This window comes from Centroberyx gerrardi, chromosome 9 (genome assembly GCF_048128805.1).
Source record: "Centroberyx gerrardi isolate f3 chromosome 9, fCenGer3.hap1.cur.20231027, whole genome shotgun sequence".
Classification (NCBI taxonomy): Eukaryota; Metazoa; Chordata; class Actinopteri; order Beryciformes; family Berycidae; genus Centroberyx; species Centroberyx gerrardi.
In genome coordinates, this window is record NC_136005.1 from 5,145,352 (window position 1) to 5,157,345 (window position 11,994).

Sequence of the window (11,994 nt, forward strand, 5' to 3'; positions counted from 1 at the left end):
TGGTAGCTCTTTCCCGGGAAAAATCTTCTGCCTCACGGAAAATTATGCGTTTTTATGTTTCCGATTTGTTTGGAATAATAAACAGAAGAAGAAGAACTGGGTAGTTAGCATGAGCAGCGATAGCCACCATGGCTGAACCAGACAAAGAAAAGAGAAACTCAAACTGCATCGACAGAAAATCCAAGGAGAAAAAAAAACGTTGTCACAGTCCCGCCCACACTGTTTGATTGACAGGCGATCTCTGGGAAGTGCAGTGCAGAAACACCACAGCGATGAGCGCTTAGAGCCAAAGATGGAGACAAAATTTTTTAAAAATGAGGAACTGGAGGATTATCACTTTTTAAATTCCAATCAAAAAGCAATAACCTCCTCCTGGTTTTAGCTCCAGGTTCAGCGGCTGTGAGACAAACCAGCTGCATCAGTTGAGCCTGGACTAGCACGCGAGGCCAGCTTGGTTAACAGTCGGCCGAGGTGCAGCGTCAAGAGTGTGTGTGCCAGGCAAACGCCGGCTATTAAAGCCCTTCAGAATCAGAGAGGAAGAGACTCGGGCTGCTAATGGATGTGTCTATTGATGCTCCCGTTTAGCAGTGCACTGTAAACGATAGGGGAATGATTGTGTTGAAGACCAGGGAGGGAGGGAGGGAGGGAGGGGGGGTTTGGCTGAGCGATGATAATGACAAGGAAGGTTATTATTCGGCGCCCTACGGAGTCTCTCTCGGCTTTGTGTATCTGTGTGTGTGTGTGTGTGTGTGTGTGTGAGAGAGAGAGAGGGAGAGACTCTTCCTCCATCTCTCTCGCTCCCGTCGCTCTCTCGGCCTATTAGCTATTATTCACTTCGCGCTTTTCTCCTCAGTCCGCTCCTCTCTCGCAATCTCGTGACATTATTCACCGCTGTTAGTCTACATCCAATTGTGGCTGTCTCTCTTTCACATCCACCTCTATTTCTCTTTCGCAACGATCCGCTCCTTTTTCAAACGTACAGTACAGACTCTCATTTTTTTTTTCTCGTGCCCGCTGGTGAAATAGCGGTTATAGAAAGGAGGCAAAAACAAAAGAAGTCAAAGGGAGAACAGTGCGGCAGAGGTGGGAAAAGGGTTATGCGTTTTGAAATTTGGAGGATAGAAGGTTGCCCTTGAAATATCGATTTACTCACAAGTAGGATTTTTTTTTTTTTTTTGCCCAGCCGTGTGAGAGAGTGTGTGTTTGTCCTGTCAGTTCCAATCAGAGTGTGTGTGATGAATATGAATACAGTCAGCCTGCCTGCAGGTTTGGCAAGGGACCTCCTCCAGCTGGAGTCAGACCCCTGCTCAAGTGTGTGTGTGTGTGTGTGTGTGTGTGTTTGTGTGTGGGATTATACACGTCAGTCTGTATCTATCAGCCCAGTGACAATCTGAGGATTAAATAACGGAAAATGCATACCATAATATGCCGTCTGGAGGACGCTTGTATCCAAAGTGCCTTCCAGCACCCGGGATTGCATCTTTTTTTCAGCATGGGCCGCCCCAAACCTTTAACCCTGGCACTGTCAGTGCCTTGCTCTACCCATTGAGATTCACAGCATCGCCGCATATTGAAATTTGTATGTTTGTAGCTACTATTGAAAACAAATGCTAGGGTTTGCTAAATTCTTGCAAACGTTGGACTATCTCTTATAGCTCTCCGAGGTTTAGCTGGTGTGTGTGTGTGTGTGTGTGTGTGTGTGTGTGTGTGTGTGTGTGTGTGTGTGTGTGAGAGAGACAGAGATAGTTGAGGGGCTTGATGTCAGTGTTCCAGAGCGCGCTCAATCCTGCCCTCCCCACTTCCACCGCCTAGATTACTGTAATCAACCCCATTCATTCAAACCCAGCTTGTCATTGTTGGTGTGTGTGTGTGTGTGTGTGTGTGTGTTACTGTGTTCACTGCATATTGTTTGCTAGCACTCCTATAGCTGGTAGATTTACAAATGTCTTGTCAGTGGAGTAACAGTCCATCTATCATTCTCTCTGCTCTGTGTGTGTGTGTGTGTGTGTGTGTGTGTGTGTATGTGTCTGTGTGTGTGCGCGCGCATAATCGCAGGGCACGAGGCAAAGAGAGAGAGAGAGACGCCATTCCAGCTGTGAAGAGTCGGAAGAAGCCAACCCACACACACACACACACACACACACACACACGTACATGCACGCACACCCACACACCCACACACACACCCGGAGGCGCGTGAGCAGGTGAGCATTAAGTCAGGCAGCTAAACAGATCACGTCGCAGTATGATATCTGCAGACAGGCAGACAGAGGAGGCCGGTCTGTACCCGCAGGCAGAGAGCAACAACTCACAGCACACTCACCAGGAATTTCCACCACCTCCTGAGAGAGAGAGAGAGAGAGAGAGAGAGAGAGAGAGAGAGAGACACAGAGAGAGAGACACACACAGAGAGAGAGACAGAGGGAGAGGCATAAAGTGGTTTCCATCCAAGCATTTTTATGCAAACCAAATTAGAATGTGAGCACAAACTGGTTCACGAATTTCAATAAAAAGTATTGTGTCACAGAGATTTTTTTTTTACGCTTGAATGAATCAGATTTTTTTTTGTTGTGGATCAAGCGCTTGGTGATAAGTACCGATGGTATGTTGACTAAATGATGATGCATCTCAGCCTGAGGGATGATTGAATCCAATTGCAAAAATTTCTGAGAAATATCTGTCCACCAGCTTCCCAGAAATGTCATACGTGTTGTTTCTCCCATTTATAGAACATCACAAGTGCATTACTTTGTTTATATAAAATATGGCCAAAATTAGCTGACACTAAAGGACAATAACAACTTACCCAAATTCTTGAAAGTGTCTCTCTATTTATTTTGTTTTATTTTTTGGTATTCAGGAAGACTATTTATTTGGTTCAACCCAGCTGAATGAAACACACCTAATTAGCATTTTACTTATCACAACATTTAAAAAGTTTGATTACAATTTGCGTCACAGATGGATATCACAGCTTATCATAGCTATAGATAGAGGAAGGAAGATTAAAAGACGGAGGCAGAGAGAGACAGGAAGATGAAGAGAGAAGGAGAAAGAGAGAGAGAGAGAGAGAGAGAGAGAGAGAGTAATCCTGTCAAGACAAAACCCACAAGAAGAAGTGACAGAAAATCTCAAAACAGCGTAGCCCAAGGGAAGAACTGGTCCACCCAGGAGGCTGTGCCGCTCTCCTGTCCCCGTTAAAAGCTGTCGCAAAATGTCCTCTCCTCTGATTGGCTGAGGGTTTTGGACCAACACACCCTGCCTCAACCTCTTTAGGTGAAAGGAGATCCTTGGAAGTTTAAAGCCGCATATTCACACGCTACTGTGATACCGAGTGTAGACGTCTCCTTTGTTACTTTGGAGAAATTGGATCACCCCTGTATGATTTGTCTTTCTGGAATTACTGAGGTGTTTTGACAGGGTCCGCGATACATGTCATTGTGAAACTCTGACAGTATCTGTTACGCAAGCTTGTTTCGCCGGTTTGCTATTGTTATCGCCCGCTTACAGTTTTGCCGTGGTTTTTTTTTTTTTGCGTACTAATTTTTCTAGCTTTCATTCATTCAAGGTTTGCTCAGTATATATGCTCTTTATCAGCAACGCCCAGCTTCACATTCATACAGTTGCACAAATTCCCACCTGGGAGTTGCTCAGCACAACCACAGGCCTCTACGCCCTCACGCCCTGAAGCAGCTGGGGGTTCAGTTCTTGCTCAAGAGAACCTCGACAGTAGTTGTTAAAGGAGGGGAGAGTGTTAGCTAATCAGTTTTCCTGCCCAGGGATTCAAACCGCCAACCTTCAAGTCACAAGCCCGCTTCTTCGGTTCTTCAATCTACCAAGTTGTTTGTTTCACCCATCAGGCGAATCAGCCATGTTCTATGATCAGCTTTCTTAGATTTTCTTTTAGGTCTTCTTCAAAGCTCTTTATATTTAGCCTGAAAAACACCTCCTGAAAATTTTACAAGTCACAATTCTCCCCACACCAACCCCCGCATCCACTTATCTAAAAATGATTCAGTGGTTAAATGTCAGAGCTGTCCATGCCATTAAGGCCAGCATGTTTGAAGGAAGGACACCCTGCCTCCCCCTCTCCCTCCTCTGTCTCTTCTTATTCCTCTCTCGCCCTCCCCTTCTCCTTGCTCTCTCCCCATAGCCCCCCTCATCATCTATCCCCCCCATCCATCCCCCTCACCCAGGGTGGTTTGAGGGCCGATGTGCAGGCCTTGTCATTCAGATTAGGGCCAGATTGTCAGCTCAGGGCCCTTCTCTCTCTCTCTCCACTCGCGTGTCCCGGATCTCTCTTCCTACTGTCGCCCTCATCCCGCGGCCAAAGAAGACCTTATAAAGCAACATTCCTCCTCGTCCACTTCTGTCAATTCCAACACTGTCACTCAAATCACTTTTCGGGAGAGCGGAGAGGCTGAGTTAGCGGTGTCCCTCGCAGCAAGGACTGTGCTTTTTTTGGTCCGAGATTAGATGACGCGTCAGCAGCTAGCAAACTGTTTTTTTTGATTGAGCTGTTTTGAGTTTTGTGATTTCTTTTCTTTTTTTTTTTTTTGTTCGGTTCAGGACTGAAAAGCTTCTCGAATAAAAAGAAGAGAAGTCGCGTTAACTGGGATACACAGGAAATGATAAAGAAGAGAAGCGGTTATAAGGCGCTCTTGGATAATGGGCAGGACATTCTTCACTGTGATGTGGTAGAAAAATAACTCTATGAAAATTTTCAAATATGAATGCAAGATTAATTAAGTGAGGAGTGCCACAGTACTCTTGGATTTATTTTTTTCGACTCAATGGCTCCTGTGTGGAATGAATAAGATGAGGCAGAAGATGAGAAATCTGCCACATTATCTTAGTCACTCCTTACACTACCCCGTAAAAGCGGCCACATACCGCGTTAATCATCCGACCACATCTTGACTCAGCGCCACGGTTTAATTGTCACATCGTATCACATTGCCACAGCAATTCTGTGGCATTTCATTTTTGTCCTTCTCACAAACACCGCTGGTTTTTTTTCACAGGGTGAGCAACTATGATTCAGCACTGTGTAAGTAAAACCTTTCGTGCAAGATGGCGGACGGTCTCTTTTACGGGTATTAGTGCAAGGAAAAAAAAAAAAAAAAAAAAGACCCAAGTCTCCACATTGCCACATCATAGCGAAACACCAGATGCTATCGATGCTGGTGAGCCGACAGTGACAGAGTTTCATAGCCGTTGCCTTCCTCGTCCTCCACCTTGCATGTGGCCCTGGAGGCATGCTGCTGTCTGTCTAGAGGCCAAGCCGCTGTGCTTCAGTACAGCACATGACGATAAGCCACAGCCTCCACTCCGGTGCTATGTTTACTAAAGCCCGCTATGAGTCAGGAGTTTCAAGATGACTTCCCCCTTCTAACTGCTACTTACAGCGAAAACAAAATGTGTTCCCATACCCTGACGCAGTCTTTGTCTGGTGGCATAATGACCATGTGTGTATTCTCTCTGAAGCAGAGGCAAGCAGCTAAAGTTGACACTATGTACGGCACTCAGAGCCGGTGACAAACCAAAATAATTGCCATTATTTAGGAGCAGGTGGGGCAAAGCCAATTCTGCTTTTTTGCAAGGGCTGTGGTAGCGGTGGTGGTGGTAAGCACAGAGTGAAGCTCTTTTAATAATAAATCTAATAAATCATTGATGGGTTTTATTTGAAATGGCAGACACCCAGCACCAATTTCGAGGACGTATATTCATAAATTCCATTTGATTTATCCCAGCATGTTTGATCCCTGAAATGAATCCTTTTTTCTGTCTCCGTTCCTCAGGTACAATATGCAAATGGCCAACACCAGGTGCAAAGAGTGGGAGAAAAAGCCGCTTGTTCTAACAAACCTTATTCTCTGACTGACTCCTTTATAGCTATCAGCAGGTGCTGTGAATTTGAATACTCTGGAACCAAGACCGCTAATGCTAATGGATATGGAAATGGAACATATTATTCGATCTTTAAATCTGTAGATAGTCATCCGGTGAGCCAAAATGGAGTCTGCCAAGAAGCTGGCGTCATCGGAGGGTAAAACACTCATGACTTTTTTAGTGTCCTTCCCGCTCCGAGAGAATGAAAGGGGGATTAGCAGAAAGATAGAGGGAGAAAGAGAGAGAGATAGTGTGTGAGAGAGAGAGAGAGAGTTAGAAGCCTCCCTGCCCACAGAGAAGTCTTGTCTCCTCTGCATCTCTAAGCAGACTGTCATCCCGGCTCACCATCAGGTCTGCGCTCGCCCCAGTGAACATTCAACGCTGTCGGTGAGTTTGAGCTAAATTGAAAAAACCATCGACCGTTGATTGTACCCTGTGGCCAGCCCTTGTCGCTCAATGTCTTCAAAAAAAAAAAAAAAAGAAGAGAGAAACACATGCATAAACTTGCACACACACACACATGGCCAATGACTCCCTGAAGAATCACATGAAGAACACTTTGTCCCTCTTCCACCTCCTCCCCCCCAGCTCCCTACCGACTTATCCTCCCTTTCCCCCCCCCCAAACAAACTCTGCAAATACAAAACACCCCAAAAAAAAAAAAACTTCCAGCCTCCAAACCACAGCAAAGGTCACAATCAACATTCATTGCTGTCGGTGGGTTTAACTGTGTGGAAGAGCTCACTGAACGATGAATGCAACTGTGTCCCAGATTTCCACGGCCGACCGTCACAAGGAATAGCGTCACGATATGCTGATGATGCCGTTATTTATTTCTCCGCCCGCCTCCCCGCCTCCCTTCCCCCCCTCAACAACAGGCTCGTGCAGGGAATGTAAATTGACAGGCAGCTCAGAACGCATCTCGATCATGCTGGGTGGGGTATGTGTGTGTGAGGGGGGGGTCCTAATGTGACTATAGAAGCAGAGGGGGAAAAAGAGATGCAAGAGATAAGTCGGGGAAAAATGACCTTTGAGAAAAATACACGAAGAATGTCGTGCTTGCATTGCATCTAGGGCCTGATAAATTAGTTGGTTTTCATAACAGAGTTGAGTTGCAAGAGGCAGTTGTAAAAATGGCTCTTGAACAAAAATACAGCAATAATGTAGCGGCTGTTGGACCAGAAGCTAGTATTGCATATGAAGAGTTGCAAAATGCTAGGTAACATTTTTGGAGGAAAAATTATCTCCTGAAGTCATCATTTAATATCTCTGAAATAAAGACGATTCACTCTGTAAAAGTGATGATTTTGTCATCCGAGTCAAGGTTAGCATCAGCTAAATGCCTTAAATGTAACTACTATTTGTTTTAATTTTGCAAGAACATATTTTTTTTTTCAAATGGTGGATATCCCATTTGGAAACGATGGTGAGTAATGTATGTGTTGCTTCTCATTCATGTATATACTGTTTAATATGTGTTACTGTTTCTTTTTCTGTCTGCCAAACCATTTAAGGACCGCAACTGAAATAAGTTTTATAACTTCATTGTGTAATTGTGGTTGTTACAATACTGCATGCTGGTTTGTGTATTGTATTTTATCAAATAAATGTTATCAGTCAAACCTTCAGTGATGTGATGGGTGTCTCAGGTTCTTTTTTTTTAGTTTGGTCAAAGGAGATGTGAAAGTGGTGTAGCACAGGATACAGTGTCAGTCCTTTCAGTTTAACCATTCGGAAACAAAGTGAAACTGCCATATATAAGTGTTATTGCTGTACTTATAATTTGGCTTTTTTTGTATTACCAAAACTCTAACACAAAATGCTTAGTATAGTCAATTTAGTAAAGGTATCCTGTAAGTCTTTTTGATGGTTACATTGTTTGTGTAGGAGCCATAAAACATAGCATAGTCAAAGCAACTTCATGCATTTTTGTCTATAAAGATTATTTTCTTGAGAAATGTGTCTTCATTCAACAACTTAGCGGCCTAGTCACATACACAGAGCAATAAAATACAATTATATAGCAGATAAATACACTCACACAACCACAACAAGCTATTCAAGCAATCAACAGATCCAAAACAGAAAGAACATACTGTAGACACCATCAACCTCTGTGCACATTTGTTATGGCTTTCAGCAAGAACACTTCTACAGAAATGAATAAGCAATAAAGATGCTGATTTTTCAAATTGTGTTGAGAATTTGATTCCTTGAATTGACCCAAAACCTAATTAACAAGTACTGCATCTAAGGCCTTTATTCATATTTTAATAATTTTGCAAAGTTAAATTGTGTTTCATTGCAATTTCACTGTAAGATAAGGGATGTTGAATTAATAAAAATATTTTACGGTAAGACAATGAAGTCATAGCTGGCTACATGTCTAGCATGCGTAACTGAGATCACATTAAAACAATTTATTGACACATTTTCTGTGTAATTTCAGACTTAAATAATTTTCATGAGCAAATCACAGACATTATACTATCTCTGTAATTCTCTGCCCCTTTCCTTCACATAACACATTTATGTTTTTCTTCCAGAGTATTATGTTACCCATAGTGGCACAATAGAGTTTGTTTTTCCATAATGTTTTGTTCCTAGTGTGGTTGAGTTTGGTCTGTGTATGATAGGAGCGTGCTGGTTAGACACCCAAACATAATTAGGTACTGGCCCACGTTCAAAGGCTGCTGGCGGGTTACATCCTGGTTTCTGAATACTGCTGTCCTACCCAGTCAACACTGTACCTTTTTCAGTGGAAAACTAAAGAGACCTGATACTGTATCATAACCACTGTACGACCAGTGCATGTACAGAACAGCAATGGAAAAACCCCACTGATATGGTCTTCTAGTTTCACATTTGCACAAGGGGTGAAAGGTGAAACTAATCTTCACCCTTCAAAATAGCTCTGCAATATAGCATTGGAAAATATACAGTATCACCATTATTTTAAATTAGATTTCAGATACATTTCGCTGTTTATATTACATATTTATGCTATACATTTGGCAGACCATTGTCTTAAGCATCCAAATTGTGAAATGTGTGCATGGAAGAGTAAATATTCAGGTGAGATATGCAGCCATGTTCAGTCAGATAATTTCATGGCTCAGTAAGGTCACCCAGCCTCAGGGCCGCCACCAGACCAGAGCAGAGGATATTCACATTATGTTTATATATATATATATATATATATATATATATATATATATATAGCATGGCGATGCTTGCTAGAAAATATCGACTAACCACTAGGTAGAAGCTGTAAATCTATGTAACCCAATGAGTCATGATAACAGTAATTGAAGAGCTTTGTTCCAAAACTAGATATCCATTTGAAGAAAAAGCAACGCCTACTCTTGCACAATGATTTCTAGGGAAAAAACAATTATGGTGTTTTTTGGAAGGATAGCAGGCAACTTCCTTGTTTGACAAAATGGTAACACTTTTACAGACCTGGATCCTCAATTTACAGATACTGAATGATACAATTCAAGAAATGATTCATAAGGTGAATATCTCAGTTCTTGATGGGATTTTGCATAATGAGACAAAGAGTATCATGTTTAAGTCGTGCTATTAGACCATGATAACTCTTGAAGTACAGCTAAATATCCTGCTGTATTATTATTGGTGTAGTTATCATACAGTCTTACCAAACAGTACAATCACATAGATAATTCTCCAGGAGTAAATTAAATAACCACTCGTGAAATTATTCCCAGAAACCAATTGTAACTAATCATACAGTAAGTGGATGAAGAGCGGTTACCCTATGAAGAAGACAACTGCAGACTGGTGAACAATTAATGACGTCCTCTGTCCACTAGAGGGATACAGAGAACAGGACATGAAAAAGACCAAAGACCCACCCAGTTCAAGTTCATGTCTTCTGTATTTTTACATCATTGATACAAATAGAAAATAAAGGGGGAAAGGAACATACAGATAAAGCAATACAAAAAAATCATAATGAAAAGACAGCAATATGAACACAATCCAGGAACTTATGGGAACCTCATTACATGTATTGCTCCATGTGAAGGATACATAATGTGTTGGGACAGTCACTGATGAAAAGATGTCAAACATAGATCAGACATAAGGAATTTTAATTTCATTCTAAATAAAATATGACCATAAACATCCTAATAAACATCCTACTCCCTGATCTGGTGATCTCTAGTCCATGATTTTCAACACAGGGGGTTGGGACTGTAAAAAAAAAAATATTTCTAATATAAAAATGTACCAATTATAATGCTTGTGATTAATGCATTTTTTGTGAAATAATATTTGCAACCTCCAGACTTATTCCTATTATTGATCAAGTACAATACCTTGAAAAGAGAAAATGAATGAAAAAAACAAAACATGAAGTTCATCATCCTGAGCATTAATGCTTGCAACAAGGGATTGTGAGCTAAAATTTTAAGAGCAATTGAGTCAGTCAGGGCCTGCTTTGACTTCTAGATCAGCCACTTACAGGGCAGGAAGCTAACTATTTTGTCCACCAGTCACAGAGGCTGGTTCATCCCAAAAAGTCACCAGCCACTTTCACTATTTTACTAGCCAACTAGATTTCTTTAGAACAGAATAAGACGGCTGGTTACCTGCCAAAGAGCCTGGTGGCTGGTGTTAGTTTCCCACCCTGGTCACTACAATATAAAATGGCGTGAACTAACACATTACACTGTACTCTAACAACAAATTTCCTTTTCACAAAAACACTAATTCTCTACAAGCTTAGACAGCGTACTGATCTACTCAACCGACAACATCGACTCCCAAGTGTTTTTCTTCTAGAGAAATACTCAAGCATCCTACTGCTTACATAGCTTCTCATTACATCGACAGTTTCAAACAATTACATAGTGCATGTACAGATACCTAATACTAGTGGATGGATTCATTTTATTAGCTGCCACGCACATTTTCTTTTTAACAGAACAAAAAAAAGGCACAGACAAATGAAATGGAAATCTAGACTTGCAAACAAATGATCATCCCATTGCATCAAATCTTTAGCTTCCAAAACTATAAACCTCATTGATGATTTATCCATTTATTTGTTTATTTAAACATTGCTGTAAATGTGTCAATTTACAGCAAAAATCCATGAGTTTTATGAAGCAAAATACAAATTATTTCCAGAAAGTATAACTCCTACAAACCTCTGCGTTACTGACTGGACTCTACTTTATCCATATACGCTGTAAACAGGACAGGAGCTTGTATATCCCTGAATTTCACCAGCCTCCTTCACTATTTTACATCTAACTGATGTCTGGTTACCTGCCAAAGTGTCTGGTACAGCAGACAAACATGCCAGCCTCAGCCAAAATCCACCAGCATCTGTCTGGTGGCACTTTTAGCGCTACAAACAGTGATTTGACTCGCTGCCAAGCTTGCTCAAAGTGTAATACCGTGCTCCCGCTCTTCTCCGGAAATCATTTTTCAAGACATTATGCACTGAATTGTGAATGTGTAATGTGGCAGCCGCTAATATGATTATGCTGCTTAAGACATTTGAATATAGTGGTGGATCAATTTGGAAAAGTCATTAGTAATACAGCAGTCTGGGGGGAAATGTTCCGCTGGGAACTTTGAAATGCTTATTTGTAGTGACTTCTGAGAGAAGGACCTGCAGCCTTTTGATTATTATTTCCAGGACATTTTATTCATTTACCCACTTTTTTTTTTTTTTTTTCATGAGTGGAAAACTGTCTTCGCACAAAGTTCTACTTTTAACTCTTTGTGGGATCTGATTTTTTTTGACTGAACAGCAAAAAAAAGAAAAAAAAGAAAATGTATTCCATATTTCTGTTTAGGCAGCTTTAAGTGCATCAGGCTTGTGTCACAAAGTTAAAAACCAGAATCCATGTGGTTTCCCTGTTTAGACAGCTGAGGTGAGATGACAAGTTAAATCTCTGCACCTGTGTCATTCCAGTCTTTTCCAGGTTTATGAGGAGAAACGGGAACCCTGCAATCCTCCCAATCATGCTTCTTTCTTACATGGCTGAATAAGACAATTCCATATTTTTAACCAGAGTGCCGTCTGATTAAATAGTATTTGGTAATGCTCTTTATCAGGGT